This window comes from Oncorhynchus gorbuscha, unplaced genomic scaffold (assembly GCF_021184085.1).
Source record: "Oncorhynchus gorbuscha isolate QuinsamMale2020 ecotype Even-year unplaced genomic scaffold, OgorEven_v1.0 Un_scaffold_2050, whole genome shotgun sequence".
Taxonomy (NCBI): Eukaryota; Metazoa; Chordata; class Actinopteri; order Salmoniformes; family Salmonidae; genus Oncorhynchus; species Oncorhynchus gorbuscha.
The window spans coordinates 32501-48224 of NW_025746655.1; the positions used below are offsets into that span (position 1 = coordinate 32501).

Consider the following 15724-nt stretch of genomic DNA (forward strand, 5'->3'; position numbering starts at 1 on the left):
AATCTACATAACAAGTCACATTTCCTGTTGCTGAGGGAATATTGTTGTGTTGTGAGAAACTGCTGCATCTGTTGTTACACAAGTGGGTACCTAACGAAAATATATTCTTTCCCATACAGGGAGTTGAACCCGGGCCACCTGGGTGAAAACAAGGAATCCTAACCACTAGACCATATGGGAAGACAGATACTTAAAATACACATCACAGACAAATCTTTAAATGTTGACATTATGCCTGTTTGATTTAAAAGCTACATCTTTTTTTTAATACAGTATAATTCCCTGCTTGATTTCAGTCAATTAAACAAAGTATTGAGCCAGCCAGGAGTCGAACCTAGAATCTTCTGATCCGTAGTCAGACACGTTATCCATTCAAATCAAATCAAATCAAATGTTATTCGTCACATACACATGGTTAGCAGATGTTAATGAGAGTGTAGCGAAATGCTTGTGCTTCTAGTTCCGACAATGCAGTGATAACCAACAAGTAATCTAACTAACAATTCCAAAACTATGAAATCTGTCTAAAATGTGTTTGAAGTGAGAACAGCCAGAAGCACTGAAAGGTATACAGTATCATTCCCAGCTTGATTTCAGTCAATTAAATAAAGTATTGAGCCAGCCAGGAGTCGAACCTAGAATCTTCTGATCCGTAGTCAGACACGTTATCCATTGCACCACTGGCCCCACGTCTAAGCTGAAGTCAGGTCACAGCTAGAACAGTGTACACAGTCATGGCGTCTGTCAGCAAAAAGGTTCCTTGGTTTTCTGTTTCAGATGCATATGTTAATTTGATCCTCCTGTTGTTGCATGAATTTTACTGCAGAGCAAGAAATGCAGCCATGAAGTGTATTCAACGTTTAAAAAGCCTTGTATAATTTTAATCTACATAACAAGTCACATTTCCTGTTGCTGAGGGAATATTGTTGTGTTGTGAGAAACTGCTGCATCTGTTGTTACACAAGTGGGTACCTAAAGAAAATATGTTCTTTCCCATACCGGGAGTTGAACACGCCACCTGGGTGAAAACCAGGAATCCTAACCGCTAGACCATATGGGAAGACATATACTTAAAATACACATCACAGACAAATCTTTAAATGTTGACATCATGCCTGTTGGATTCAAAAACTACATCTTTTTTTCTCAGAGATGTTGGGGAATGTCCAGATGAAATCTGTCTAAAATGTGTTTGAAGTGAGAACAGCCAGAAGCACTGAAAGGTATACAGTATCATTCCCAGCTTGATTTCAGTCAATTAAATAAAGTATTGAGCCAGCCAGGAGTCGAACCTAGAATCTTCTGATCCGTAGTCAGACACGTTATCCATTGCTCCACTGGCCCCACGTCTAAGCTGAAGTCAGGTCACAGCTAGAACAGTGTACACAGTCATGGCGTCTGTCAGCAAAAAGGTTCCTTGGTTTTCTGTTTCAGATGCATATCTTAATTTGATCCTCCTGTTGTTGCATGAATTTTACTGCAGAGCAAGAAATGCAGCCATGAAGTGTATTCAACGTTTAAAAAGCCTTGTAGTATAATTTGAATCTACACGACATGTCACATTTCCTTGGGTGAAAAGCAGGAATCCTAACTGCTAGACCATATGGGAAGAAAGATACTTAAAATACACATCACAGACAAATCTTTAAATGTTGACATTATGCCTGTTGGATTTAAAAGCTACATCTTTTTTTCTCAGAGATGTTGGGGAATGTCCAGATGAAATCCGTCTAAAATGTGTTTGAAGTGAGAACAGCCAGAAGCACTGAAAGGTATACAGTATCATTCCCAGCTTGATTTAAGTCAATTAAATAAAGTATTGAGCCAGCCAGGAGTCGAACCTAGAATCTTCTGATCCGTAGTCAGACACGTTATCCATTGCGCCACTGGCCCCACGTCTAAGCTGAAGTCAGGTCACAGCTAGACAAGTGTACACAGTCATAGCGTCTCTCAACAACAAGGTTCCTTTTTTTTCTGTTTCAGATGCATATCTTAATTTGATCCTCCTGTTGTTGCATGAATTTTACTGCAGAGCAAGAAATGCAGCCATGAAGTGTATTCAACGTTTAAAAAAATTGTATAATTTGAATCTACATGACATGTCACATTTCATGTTGCTGAGGGAATATTGTTGTGTTGTGAGAAACTGCTGCATCTGTTGTTACACAAGTGGGTACCTAATGACAAGATATCCTTTCCCATACCGGGAGTTGAACCCGGGACACCTGGGTGAAAACCAGGAATCCTAACCGCTAGACCATATGGGAAGACAAAATACTTAAAATACACATCACAGACAAATCTTTAAATGTTGACATCATGCCTGTTGGATTTAAAAGCTACATCTTTTTTTTCTTAGAGATGTTGGGGAATGTCCAGACGAAATACGTCTAAAATGTGTTTGAAGTGAGAACAGCCAGAAGCACTGAAAGGTATACAGTATCATTCCCTGCTTGATTTCAGTCAATTAAACAAAGTATTGAGCCAGCCAGAAGTTGAACCTAGAATCTTCTGATCCGTAGTCAGACACATTATCCATTGCGCCACTGGCCCCACGTCTAAGCTGAAGTCAGGTCACAACTAGACCAGTGTACACAGTCATAGCGTCTGTCAACAACAAGGTTCCTTGGTTTTCAGTTTCAGATGCATATCTTAATTTGATCCTCCTGTTGTTGCATTAATTTTACTGCAGAGCAAGAAATGCAACCATTAAGTGAATTCAACGTTTAAAAAGCCTTGTATAATTTGAATCTACATGACATGTCACATTTCCTGTTGCTGAGGGAATATTGTTTTGTGAAACTGCTGCATCTGTTGTTACACAAGTGCGTACCTAACGACAAGTTATTCTTTCTTATACCGGGAGTTGAACCTAGGCCACCTGGGTGAAAACCAGGAATCCTATTCAACGTTTAAAAAGCCTTGTATAATTTGAATCTACATAACTTGTCACATTTCCTGTTGCTGAGGGAATATTGTTGTGTTGTGAGAAACTGCTGCATCTGTTGTTACACAAGTGGGTACCTTACGAAAAGATATTCTTTCCCATACCACCTGGGTGAAAACCAGGAATCCTAACCGCTAGACCATATGGGAAGACACATAGTTAATACACACATCACAGACAAATCTTTAAATGTTGACATCATGCCTGTTGGATTTAAAAGCTAAATCTTTTTTTCTCAGAGATGTCGGGGAATGTCCAGATGAAATCCGTCTAAAATGTGTTTGAAGTGAGAACAGCCAGAAGCACTGAAAGGTTTACAGTATCATTCCCAGCTTGATTTCAGTCAATTAAATAAAGTAATGAGCCAGCCAGGAGTCGAACCTAGAATCTTCTGAACCGTAGTCAGACACGTTATCCATAGCACCACTGGCCCTACATCTAAGCTTAAGTCAGGTCACAGCTAGACCAGTGTACACAGTCATAGTGTCTGTCAACAAAAAGGTTCCTTGGTTTTCTGTTTCAGATGCATATCTTAATTTGATCCTCCTGTTGTTGCATGAATTTTACTGCAGAGCAAGAAATGCAGCCATGAAGTGTATTCAACATTTAAAAAACGTTATATAATATGAATCTACATAACATATCACATTTCCTGTTGCTGAGTGAATATTGTTGTTTTGTGTGAAAGTACTGCATCTGTTGTTACACAAGTGAGTACCTAATGACAAGTTATTCTTTCCCATACCGGGAGTTGAACCCGGGCCACCTGGGTGAAAACCAGGAATCCTAACCTCTAGACCATATGGGAAGACACCTACTTAAAACACACATCACAGACAAATCTTTAAATGTTGACATTATGCCTGTTGGATTCAAAAACTACATATTTTTTCCTCAGAGATGTTGGGGAATGTCCAGATGAAATCAATCTAAAATGTGTTTAAAGTGAGAACAGCCAGAAGCACTGAAAGGTATACAGTATCATTCCCAGCTTGATTTCAGTCAATTAAACAAAGTATTGAGCCAGCCAGGAGTCGAACCTAGAATCTTCTGATCCGTAGTCAGACACGTTATCCATTGCGCCACTGGCCCCACGTCTAAGCTGAAGTCAGGTCACAGCTAGAACAGTGTACACAGTCATGGCGTCTGTCAACAAAAAGGTTCCTTGGTTTTCTGTTTCAGATGCATATCTTAATTTGATCCTCCTGTTGTTGCATGAATTTTACTGCAGAGCAAGAAATGCAGCCATGAAGTTTATTCAACGTTTAAAAAGCTTTGTATAATTTGAATCTACATAACATGTCACATTTCCTGTGGGAATATTGTTGTGTTGTGTGAAACTGCTGCATCTGTTGTTACACAAGTGAGTACCTAACGACAAGATAGTCTTTCCCATACCGTGAGTTGAACCCGGGCCACCTGGGTGAAAACCAGGAATCCTAACCGCTAGACCATATGGGTAGACACATACTTAAAATACACATCACAGACAAATCTTTAAATGTTGATATTATGCCTGTTGGATTCAAAAACTACATCTTTTTTCTCAGAGATGTTGGGGAATGTCCAGATGAAATCTGTCTAAAATGTGTTTGAAGTGAGAACAGCCAGAAGCACTGAAAGGTATACAGTATCATTCCCAGCTTGATTTCAGTCGATTAAACAAAGTATTGAGGTAGCCAGGAGTCCAACCTAGAATCTTCTCATCCGTAGTCAGACACGTCATCCATTGCGCCACTGGCCCCACATCTAAGCTTAAGTCAGGTCACAGCTAGACCAGTGTACACAGTCTGTCGACAACAAGGTTCCTTGGTTTTCTGTTTCAGATGCATATCTTAATTTGATCCTCCTGTTGTTGCATGAATTTTACTGCAGAGCAAGAAATCCAGCCATGAAGTTTATTCAACGTTTAAAAAGCTTTGTATATACATAACATGTCACATTTCCTGTTGCTGAGGGAATTTTGTTGTGTTGTGTGAAACTGCTGCATCTGTTGTTACACAAGTGGGTACCTAACGAAAATATATTGTTTCCCATACCGGGAGTTGAACCCAGTCTACCTTGGTGAAAACCAGGAATCCTAACCGCTAGACCATATGGGAAGACACATACTTAAAATACACATCACAGACAAATCTTTAAATGTTGACATTATGCCTGTTGGAATTAAAAGCTACATCTTTTTTCTCAGAGATGTTGGGGAATGCCCAGATGAAATCCGTCTAAAATGTGTTTGAAGTGAGAACAGCAAGAAGCACTGAAAGGTATACAGTATCATTCCCAGCTTGATTTCAGTCAATTAAACAAATTATTGAGCAAGCTAGGAGTCGAACCTAGAATCTTCTGATCCGTAGTCAGACACGTTATACATAGCACCACTGGCCCCACGTCTAAGCTTAAGTCAGGTCACAGCTAGACCAGTGTACACAGTCATAGTGTCTGTCAAAAACAAGGTTTTCTGTTTCAGAAGCATATTTTAATTTGATCCTCCTGTTGTTGCATGAATTTTACTACAGGGCAAGAAATGCAGCCATGAAGTCTATTCAACGTTTAAAAGCCTTGTATAATTTGAATCTACATGACATGTCACATTTGTTGTTGCTGAGGGAATATTGTTGTGTTGTGTGAAAGTGGTGCATCTGTTGTTACACAAGTGGGTACCTAATGACAAGATATCCTTTCCCATACCGGGAGTTGAACCCGGGCCACCTTGGTGAAAACCAGGAATCCTAACCGCTAGACCATATGGGAAGAAACAAACTTAAAATACACATCACAGACAAATCTTTAAATGTTGATATTATGCCTGTTGGATTCAAAAACTACATCTTTTTTTAATACAGTATCATTCCCTGCTTGATTTCAGTCAATTAAACAAAGTATTGAGCCAGCCAGGAGTCGAACCTAGAATCTTCTGATCCGTAGTCAGACACGTTATCCATTCAAATCAAATCAAATCAAATTTTATTTGTCACATACACATGGTTAGCAGATGTTAATGCGAGTGTAGCGAAATGCTTGTGCTTCTAGTTCCGACAATGCAGTGATAACCAACAAGTAATCTAACTAACAATTCCAAAACTACTGTCTTATACACAGTGTAAGGGGATAAGGAACATGTACATAAGGATATATGAATGAGTGATGGTACAGAGCAGCATACAGTAGATGGTATCGAGTACAGTATATACATATGAGATGAGTGTGTAGACAAAGTAAACAAAGTGGCATAGTTAAAGTGGCTAGTGATACATGTGTTACATAAGGATGCAGTCGATGATGTAGAGTACAGTATATACATATGCATATGAGATGAATAATGTAGGGTAAGTAACATTATATAAGGTAGCATTGTTTAAAGTGGCTAGTGATATATTTACATCATTTCCCATCAATTCCCATTATTAAAATGGCTGGAGTTGGGTCAGTGTCAATGACAGTGTGTTGGCAGCAGCCACTCAATGTTAGTGGTGGCTGTTTAACAGTCTGATGGCCTTGAAATAGAAGCTGTTTTTCAGTCTCTCGGTCCCAGCTTTGATGCACCTGTACTGACCTCGCCTTCTGGATGATAGCGGGGTGAACAGGCAGTGGTTCGGGTGGTTGATGTCCTTGATGATCTTTATGGCCTTCCTGTAACAACGGGTGGTGTAGGTGTCCTGGAGGGCAGGTAGTTTGCCCCCGGTGATGCGTTGTGCAGTCCTCACTACCCTCTGGAGAGCCTTACGGTTGAGGGCGGAGCAGTTGCCGTACCAGGCGGTGATACAGCCCGCCAGGATGCTCTCGATTGTGCATCTGTAGAAGTTTGTGAGTGCTTTTGGTGACAAGCCGAATTTCTTCAGCCTCCTGAGGTTGAATAGGCGCTGCTGCGCCTTCTTCACGACGCTGTCAGTGTGAGTGGACCAATTCAGTTTGTCTGTGATGTGTATGCCGAGGAACTTAAAACTAGCTACCCTCTCCACTACTGTTCCATCGATGTGGATGGGGGGTGTTCCCTCTGCTGTTTCCTGAAGTCCACAATCATCTCCTTAGTTTTGTTGACGTTGAGTGTGAGGTTATTTTCCTGACACCACACTCCGAGGGCCCTCACCTCCTCCCTGTAGGCCGTCTCGTCGTTGTTGGTAATCAAGCCTACCACTGTTGTGTCGTCCGCAAACTTGATGATTGATTTGGAGGCGTGCTTGGCCACGCAGTCGTGGGTGAACAGGGAGTACAGGAGAGGGCTCAGAACGCACCTTTGTGGGGCCCCCGTGTTGAGGATCAGCGGGGAGGAGATGTTGTTGCCTACCCTCACTGGCACCACGTCTAAGCTGAAGTCAGGTCACAGCTAGACAAATGTACACAGTCAAAAGCGTCTGTCAACAACAAGGTTCCTTGGTTTTCTGTTTCAGATGCATATCTTAATTTGATCCTCCTGTTGTTGCATGAATTTTACTGCAGAGCAAGAAATGCAACCATGAAGTGTATTTAACGTTTAAAAAGCCTTGTATAATTTGAATCTACATAACATGTCACATTTCCTGAGCGAATATTGTTGTGTTGTGAGAAACTGCTGGATCTGTTGTTACACAAGTGCGTACCTAACGACAAGATATTCTTTCCCATACCGGGAGTTGAACCCAGGCAACCTGGGTGAAAACCAGGAATCCTAACTGCTAGACGATATGGGAAGACACATACTTAAAATACACATCACAGACAAATCTTTAAATGTTGACATTATGCCTGTTGGATTTAAAAGCATCTGTTGTTACACAAGTGGATACCCTACGAAAATATATTCTTTCCCATACCGGGAGTTGAACCCAGGCCACCTGGGTGAAAACCAGGAATCATAAGCGCTAGACCATATAGGCAGATACATACTTAAAATACACATCCCAGACAAATCTTTAAATGTTGACATCATGCCTATTGGATTTAAAAGCTACATCTTTTTTTTCTCAGAGATGTTGGGGAATGTCCACATGAAATCCGTCTAAAATGTGTTTGAAGTGAGAACAGCCAGAAGCACTGAAAGGTATACAGTATCATTCCCAGCTTGATTTCAGTCTATTAAACAAAGTATTGAGCCAGCCAGGAGTCAAAACTAGAATCTTCTGATCCATAGTCAGAAACATTATCCATTGCGCCACTGGCCCCACATCTAAGCTGAAGTCAGGTCACAGCTAGACAAGTGTACACAGTCATAGCGTCTCTCAACAAGGTTATTTTTTTCTGTTTCAGATGCATATCTTAATTTGATCCTCCTGGTGTTGCATGCATTTTACTGCAGAACAAGAAATCCAGCCATGAAGTTTATTCAACGTTTAAAAAGCTTTGTATAATTTCAATATACATAACATGTCACATTTCCTGTTGCTGAGGGAATATTGTTGTGTTGTGTGAAACTGCTGCATCTGTTGTTACACAAGTGGGTACCTAACGAAAATATATTCTTTCCCATACCGGGAGTTGAACCTAGGCCACCTGGGTGAAAACCAGGAATCCTAACCGCTAGACCATATGGGAAGACACATAGTTAATACACACATCACAGACAAATCTTTAAATGTTGACATTATGCCTGTTGGATTTAAAAGCGACATCTTTTTTTTCTCAGAGATGTTGGGGAATGTCCAGATGAAATCCATCTAAAATGTGTTTAAAGTGAGAACAGCCAGAAGCACTGAAAGGTATACAGTATCATTCCCAGCTTGATTTCAGTCAATTAAATAAAGTATTGAGCCAGCCAGGAGTAAAACCTAGAATCTTCTGATCCGTAGTCAGACACGTTATCCATTTCGCCACTGGCCCAACGTCTAAGCTGAAGTCAGGTCACAGCTAGACCAGTGTTCACAGTCATGGCGTCTGTCAACAACAAGGTTCCTTGGTTTTCTGTTTCAGATGCATATCTTAATTTGATCCTCCTGTTGTTGCATGAATTTTACTGCAGAGCAAGAAATGCAGCCATGAAGTCTATTCAACGTTTAAAAAGCCTTGTATAATTTGAATCTACATAACATGTCACATTTCCTGTTGCTGAGGGAATATTGTTGTGTTGTGAGAAACTGCTGCATCTGTTGTTACACAAGTGGGTACCTAACGAAAATATATTGTTTCCATACCGGCAGTTGAACCTAGTCTACCTGGGTGAAAACCAGGAATCCTAACCGCTAGACCATATGGGAAGACACATACTATATATGAATGAGTGATGGTACAGAGCAGCATACAGTAGATGGTATCGAGTACAGTATATACATATGAGATGAGTGTGTAGACAAAGTAAACAAAGTGGCATAGTTAAAGTGGCTAGTGATACATGTGTTACATAAGGATGCAGTCGATGATGTAGAGTACAGTATATACATATGCATATGAGATGAATAATGTAGGGTAAGTAACATTATATAAGGTAGCATTGTTTAAAGTGGCTAGCGATATATTTACATCATTTCCCATCAATTCCCATTATTAAAATGGCTGGAGTTGGGTCAGTGTCAATGACAGTGTGTTGGCAGCAGCCACTCAATGTTAGTGGTGGCTGTTTAACAGTCTGATGGCCTTGAGATAGAAGCTGTTTTTCAGTCTCTCGGTCCCAGCTTTGATGCACCTGTACTGACCTCGCCTTCTGGATGATAGCGGGGTGAACAGGCAGTGGTTCGGGTGGTTGATGTCCTTGATGATCTTTATGGCCTTCCTGTAACAACGGGTGGTGTAGGTGTCCTGGAGGGCAGGTAGTTTGCCCCGGTGATGCGTTGTGCAGTCCTCACTACCCTCTGGAGAGCCTTACGGTTGAGGGCGGAGCAGTTGCCGTACCAGGCGGTGATACAGCCCGCCAGGATGCTCTCGATTGTGCATCTGTAGAAGTTTGTGAGTGCTTTTGGTGACAAGCCGAATTTCTTCAGCCTCCTGAGGTTGAATAGGCGCTGCTGCGCCTTCTTCACGACGCTGTCAGTGTGAGTGGACCAATTCAGTTTGTCTGTGATGTGTATGCCGAGGAACTTAAAACTAGCTACCCTCTCCACTACTGTTCCATCGATGTGGATAGGGGGGTGTTCCCTCTGGTGTTTCCTGAAGTCCACAATCATCTCCTTAGTTTTGTTGACGTTGAGTGTGAGGTTATTTTCCTGACACCACACTCCGAGGGCCCTCCCCTCCTCCCTGTAGGCCGTCTCGTCGTTGTTGGTAATCAAGCCTACCACTGTTGTGTCGTCCGCAAACTTGATGATTGAGTTGGAGGCGTGCGTGGCCACGCAGTCGTGGGTGAACAGGGAGTACAGGAGAGGGCTCAGAACGCACCCTTGTGGGGCCCCGTGTTGAGGATCAGCGGGGAGGAGATGTTGTTGCCTACCCTCACTGGCACCACGTCTAAGCCGAAGTCAGGTCACAGCTAGACAAATGTACACAGTCATAGCGTCTGTCAACAACAAGGTTCCTTGGTTTTCTTTTTCAGATGCATATCTTAATTTGATCCTCCTGTTGTTGCATGAATTTTACTGCAGAGCAAGAAATGCAGCCATGAAGTGTATTCATCGTTTAAAAAGCATTGTATAATTGGAATCTACATGACATGTCACATTTGCTGTTGCTGAGGGAATATTGTTGTGTTTTGTGAAACTGCTGAATCTGTTGTTACACAAGTGCGTACCTAATGACAAGTTATTCTTTCCCATACCGGGAGTTGAACACGGGCCACCTGGGTGAAAACCAGGAATCCTTACCGCTAGACCATATGGGAAGAAACATACTTAAAATACACATCACAGTCAAATCTTTAAATGTTGACATTATGCCTGTTTGATATAAAAGCTACATCTTTTTTTAATACAGTATCATTCCCTGCTTGATTTCAGTCAATTAAACAAAGTATTGAGACAGCCAGGAGTCGAACCTAGAATCTTCTAATCCGTAGTCAAACAAGTTATCCATTGCGCCACTGGCACCACGTCTAAGATGAAGTCAGGTCACAGCTAGACCAGTGTACACAGTCATAGCGTTTCTCAACAAAAAGGTTCCTTGGTTTTCTGTTTCAGATGCATATGTTAATTTGATCCTCCTGTTGTTGCATGAATTTTACTGCAGGGCAAGAAATGAAGCCATGAAGTGTATTCAACGTTTAAAAAGCCTTGTATAAATTCAATCTACATAACATGTCACATTTCCTGTTGCTGAGGGAATATTGTTACAGTTGTGAGAAACTGCTGCATCTGTTGTTACACAAGTGCGTACCTAACGACAAGATATTCTTTCCCATACCGGGAGCTGAACCCAGGGCACCTGGGTGAAAACCAGGAATCCTAACTGCTAGACCATATGGGAAGACACATACTTAAAATACACATCACAGACAAATCTTTAAATGTTGATATTATGCCTGTTGGATTTAACAGCATCATCTTTTTTTCTCAGAGATGTTGGGGAATGTCCAGATGAAATCCATCTAAAATGTGTTTGAAGTGACAACAGCCAGAAGCACTGAAAGGTATACAGTATCATTCCCAGCTTGATTTCAGTCAATTAAATATAATAATGAGGCAGCCAGGAGTCGAACCTAGAATCTACTGATCCATAGTCAGACACATTATCCATTGCGCCACTGGCCCCACGTCTAAGGTAAAGTCAGGTTACAGCTAGACCAGTGTACACAGTCATAGCGTCTGTCAACAACAAGGTTCCTTGGTTTTCTGTATCAGATGCATATCTTAATTTGATCCTCCTGTTGTTGCATTAATTTTACTGCAGAGGAAGACATGCAGCCATGAAGTGTATTCAACGTTTAAAAAGCCTTGTATAATTTGAATCTACATGACATGTCACATTTCCTGTTGCTGAGGGAATATTGTTTTGTGAAACTGCTGCATCTGTTGTTACACAAGTGCGTACCTAACGACAAGTTATTCTTTCTTATACCGGGAGTTGAACCTACGCCACCTGGGTGAAAACCAGGAATCCTATTCAACGTTTAAAAACCCTTGTATAATTTGAATCTACATAAAATTTAACATTTCCTGTTGCTGAGGGAATAGTGTTGTGTTATGTGAAACCACTGCAATTTGATCCTCCTGTTGTTGCATGAATTTTACTGCAGAGCAAGAAATGCAGCCATGAAGTGTATTCAAAGTTTAAAAAGCCTTGTATAATTTGAATCTACATGACTTTTCCTGTTTCTGAGAGAATATTGTTGTGTTGTGAGAAACTGCTGCATCTGTTGTTACACAAGTGGGTACCTAACGAAAATATATTCTTTCCCATACCGGGAGTTGAACCCGGGGCACCTGGGTGAAAACCAGGAATCCTATTCAACGTTTAAAAACCCTTGTATAATTTGAATCTACATAAAATTTAACATTTCCTGTTGCTTAGGGAATACTGTTGTGTTGTGAGAAACTGCTGCATCTGTTCTTACACAAGTGGGTACCTAACGAAAATATATTCTTTCCCATACCGGGAGTTGAACCCGGGCCACCTGGGTGAAAACCAGGAATCCTTACCGCTAGACCATATGGGAAGAAACATACTTAAAATACACATCACAGTCAAATCTTTAAATGTTGACATTATGCCTGTTTGATATAAAAGCTACATCTTTTTTTAATACAGTATCATTCCCTGCTTGATTTCAGTCAATTAAACAAAGTATTGAGACAGCCAGGAGTCGAACCTAGAATCTTCTAATCCGTAGTCAAACAAGTTATCCATTGCGCCACTGGCACCACGTCTAAGATGAAGTCAGGTCACAGCTAGACCAGTGTACACAGTCATAGCGTCTCTCAACAACAAGGTTCCTTGGTTTTCTGTTTCAGATGCATATGTTAATTTGATCCTCCTGTTGTTGCATGAATTTTACTGCAGAGCAAGAAATGCAGCCATGAAGTGTATTCAACGTTTAAAAAGCCTTGTATAATTTGAATCTACATAACAAGTCACATTTCCTGTTGCTGAGGGAATATTGTTGTGTTGTGAGAAACTGCTGCATCTGTTGTTACACAAGTGCGTACCTAACGACAAGATATTCTTTCCCATACCGGGAGCTGAACCCAGGACACCTGGGTGAAAACCAGGAATCCTAACCACTAGACCATATGGGAAGAAACATACTTAAAACACACATCACAGTCAAATCTTTAAATGTTGACATTATGCCTGTATACAGTATCATTCCCAGCTTGATTTCAGTCAATTAAATAAAGTATTGAGCCAGCCAGGAGTCGAACCTAGAATCTTCTGATCCGTAGTCAGACACGTTATCCATTTCACCACTGGCACCACGTCTAAGCTGAAATCAGGTCACAGCTAGACCAGTGTACACAGTCATGGCATCTGTCAAAAACAAGGTTCCTTGGTTTTCTGTTTCAGATGCATATCTTAATTTGATCCTCCTGTTGTTGCATGAATTTTACTGCAGAGCAAGAAATGCAGCCATGAAGTGTATTCATCGTTTAAAAAGCCTTGTATAATTTGAATCTACATGACATGTCACATTTGCTGTTGCTGAGGGAATACTGTTTTGTGAAACTGCTGAATCTGTTGTTACACAAGTGCGTACCTAACGATGAGTTATTCTTTCCCATACCAGGAGTTGAACCCGGGACACCTGGGTGAAAACCAGGAATCCTAACCGCTAGACCATGTGTATTTTAAGTATGTGTCTTCCCATATGGTCTAGCGGTTAGGATTGCTGACACCACACTCCGAGGGCCCTCACCTCCTCCCTGTAGGCCGTCTCGTCGTTGTTGGTAATCAAGCCTACCACTGTTGTGTCGTCCGCAAACTTGATGATTGAGTTGGAGGCGTGCGTGGCCACGCAGTCGTGGGTGAACAGGGAGTACAGGAGAGGGCTCAGAACGCACCCTTGTGGGGCCCCCGTGTTGAGGATCAGCGGGGAGGAGATGTTGTTGCCTACCCTCACTGGCACCACGTCTAAGCTGAAGTCAGGTCACAGCTAGACAAATGTACACAGTCATAGCGTCTGTCAACAACAAGGTTCCTTGGTTTTCTGTTTCAGATGCATATCTTAATTTGATCCTCCTGTTGTTGCATGAATTTTACTGCAGAGCAAGAAATGCAACCATGAAGTGTATTTAACGTTTAAAAAGCCTTGTATAATTTGAATCTACATAACATGTCACATTTCCTGAGCGAATATTTTTGTGTTGTGAGAAACTGCTGCATCTGTTGTTACACAAGTGCGTACCTAACGACAAGATATTCTTTCCCATACCGGGAGTTGAACCCAGGCAACCTGGGTGAAAACCAGGAATCCTAACTGCTAGACCATATGGGAAGACACATACTTAAAATACACATCACAGACAAATCTTTAAATGTTGACATTATGCCTGTTGGATTTAAAAGCAACATCTTTTTTTTCTCAGAGAGGTTGGGGAATGTACAGATGAAATACATCTATAATGTGTTTGAAGTGAGAACAGCCAGAAGCACTGAAAGGTAAACAGTATCATTCCCAGCTTGATTTCAGTCAATTAAGTAAATTATTGAGCGAACCAGGAGTCGAACCTAGAATCTTCTGATCCGTAGTCAGACACGTTATCCATTGCGCCACTGGCACCACGTCTAAGTTGAAGTCAGGTCACAGCTAGACCAGTGTACACAGTCATAGCATCTGTCAAAAACAAGGTTCCTTGGTTTTCTGTTTCAGATGCATATGTTAATTTGATCCTCCTGTTGTTGCATGAATTTTACTGCAGAGCAAGAAATGCAGCCATGAAGTGTATTCAACGTTTAAAAAACGTTATATAATATGAATCTACATAACATGTCACATTTCCTGTTGCTGAGTGAATATTGTTGTGTTGTGTGAAAGTACTGCATCTGTTGTTACACAAGTGCTTACCTAATGACAAGTTATTCTTTCCCATACCGGGAGTTGAACCCGGGCCACCTGGGTGAAAACCAGGGATCCTAACCGCTAGACCATATGGGAAGACACGTACTTACAATACACATCACAGACAAATCTTTAAATGTTGACATTATACCTGTTGGATTTAAAAGCTACATCTTTTTTTCTCAGAGATGTTGGGGAATGTCCAGATGAAATCCGTCTAAAATGTGTTTAAAGTGAGAACAGCCAGAAGCACTGAAAGGTATACAGTATCATTCCCAGCTTGATTTCAGTCAATTAAACAAAGTATTGAGCAAGCCAGGAGTCAAACCTAGAATCTTCTGATCCGTAGTCAGACACGTTATCCATTGCGCCACTGGCCCCACGTCTAAGCTAAAGTCAGGTCACAGCTAGACCAGTGTACACAGTCATAGCATCTGTCAAAAACAAGGTTCCTTGGTTTTCTGTTTCAGATGCATATGTTAATTTGATCCTCCTGTTGTTGCATGAATTTTACTGCAGAGCAAGAAATGCAGCCATGAAGTGTATTCAACGTTTAAAAATAATTGTATAATTCGAATCTACATGACATGTCATGTTGCTGAGTGAATATTGTTGTGTTGTGTGAAAGTACTGCATCTGTTGTTACACAAGTGCATACCTAATGACAAGTTATTCTTTCCCATACCGGGAGTTGAACCCGGGCCACCTGGGTGAAAACCAGGGATCCTAACCGCTAGACCATATGGGAAGACACATACTTAAAATACACATCACAGACAAATCTTTAAATTTTGACATTATGCCTGTTGGATTTAAAAGCTACATCTTTTTTTCTCAGAGATGTTGGGGAATGTCCAGATGAAATCCGTCTAAAATGTGTTTAAAGTGAGAACAGCCAGAAGCACTGAAAGGTATTTTTTAATACAGTATCATTCCCTGCTTGATTT

The 15724-nt window shown here is 41.1% G+C and overlaps 3 non-coding genes across 3 annotated transcripts; all 3 read right to left on the minus strand.

The window, feature by feature from the left end:
• Positions 1-1820: 1820 nt before the first annotated feature.
• trnar-acg lies at positions 1821-1893 on the minus strand. The gene has a single exon. It is a non-coding gene; the product is annotated as a tRNA-Arg (tRNA).
• A 2073-nt stretch (positions 1894-3966) lies between these two features.
• On the minus strand, positions 3967-4039 carry trnar-acg. The gene has a single exon. It is a non-coding gene; the product is annotated as a tRNA-Arg (tRNA).
• Positions 4040-12365: 8326 nt separating this feature from the next.
• Positions 12366-12437, minus strand: trnae-uuc. Its single transcript has one exon. It is a non-coding gene; the product is annotated as a tRNA-Glu (tRNA).
• Positions 12438-15724: the final 3287 nt, after the last annotated feature.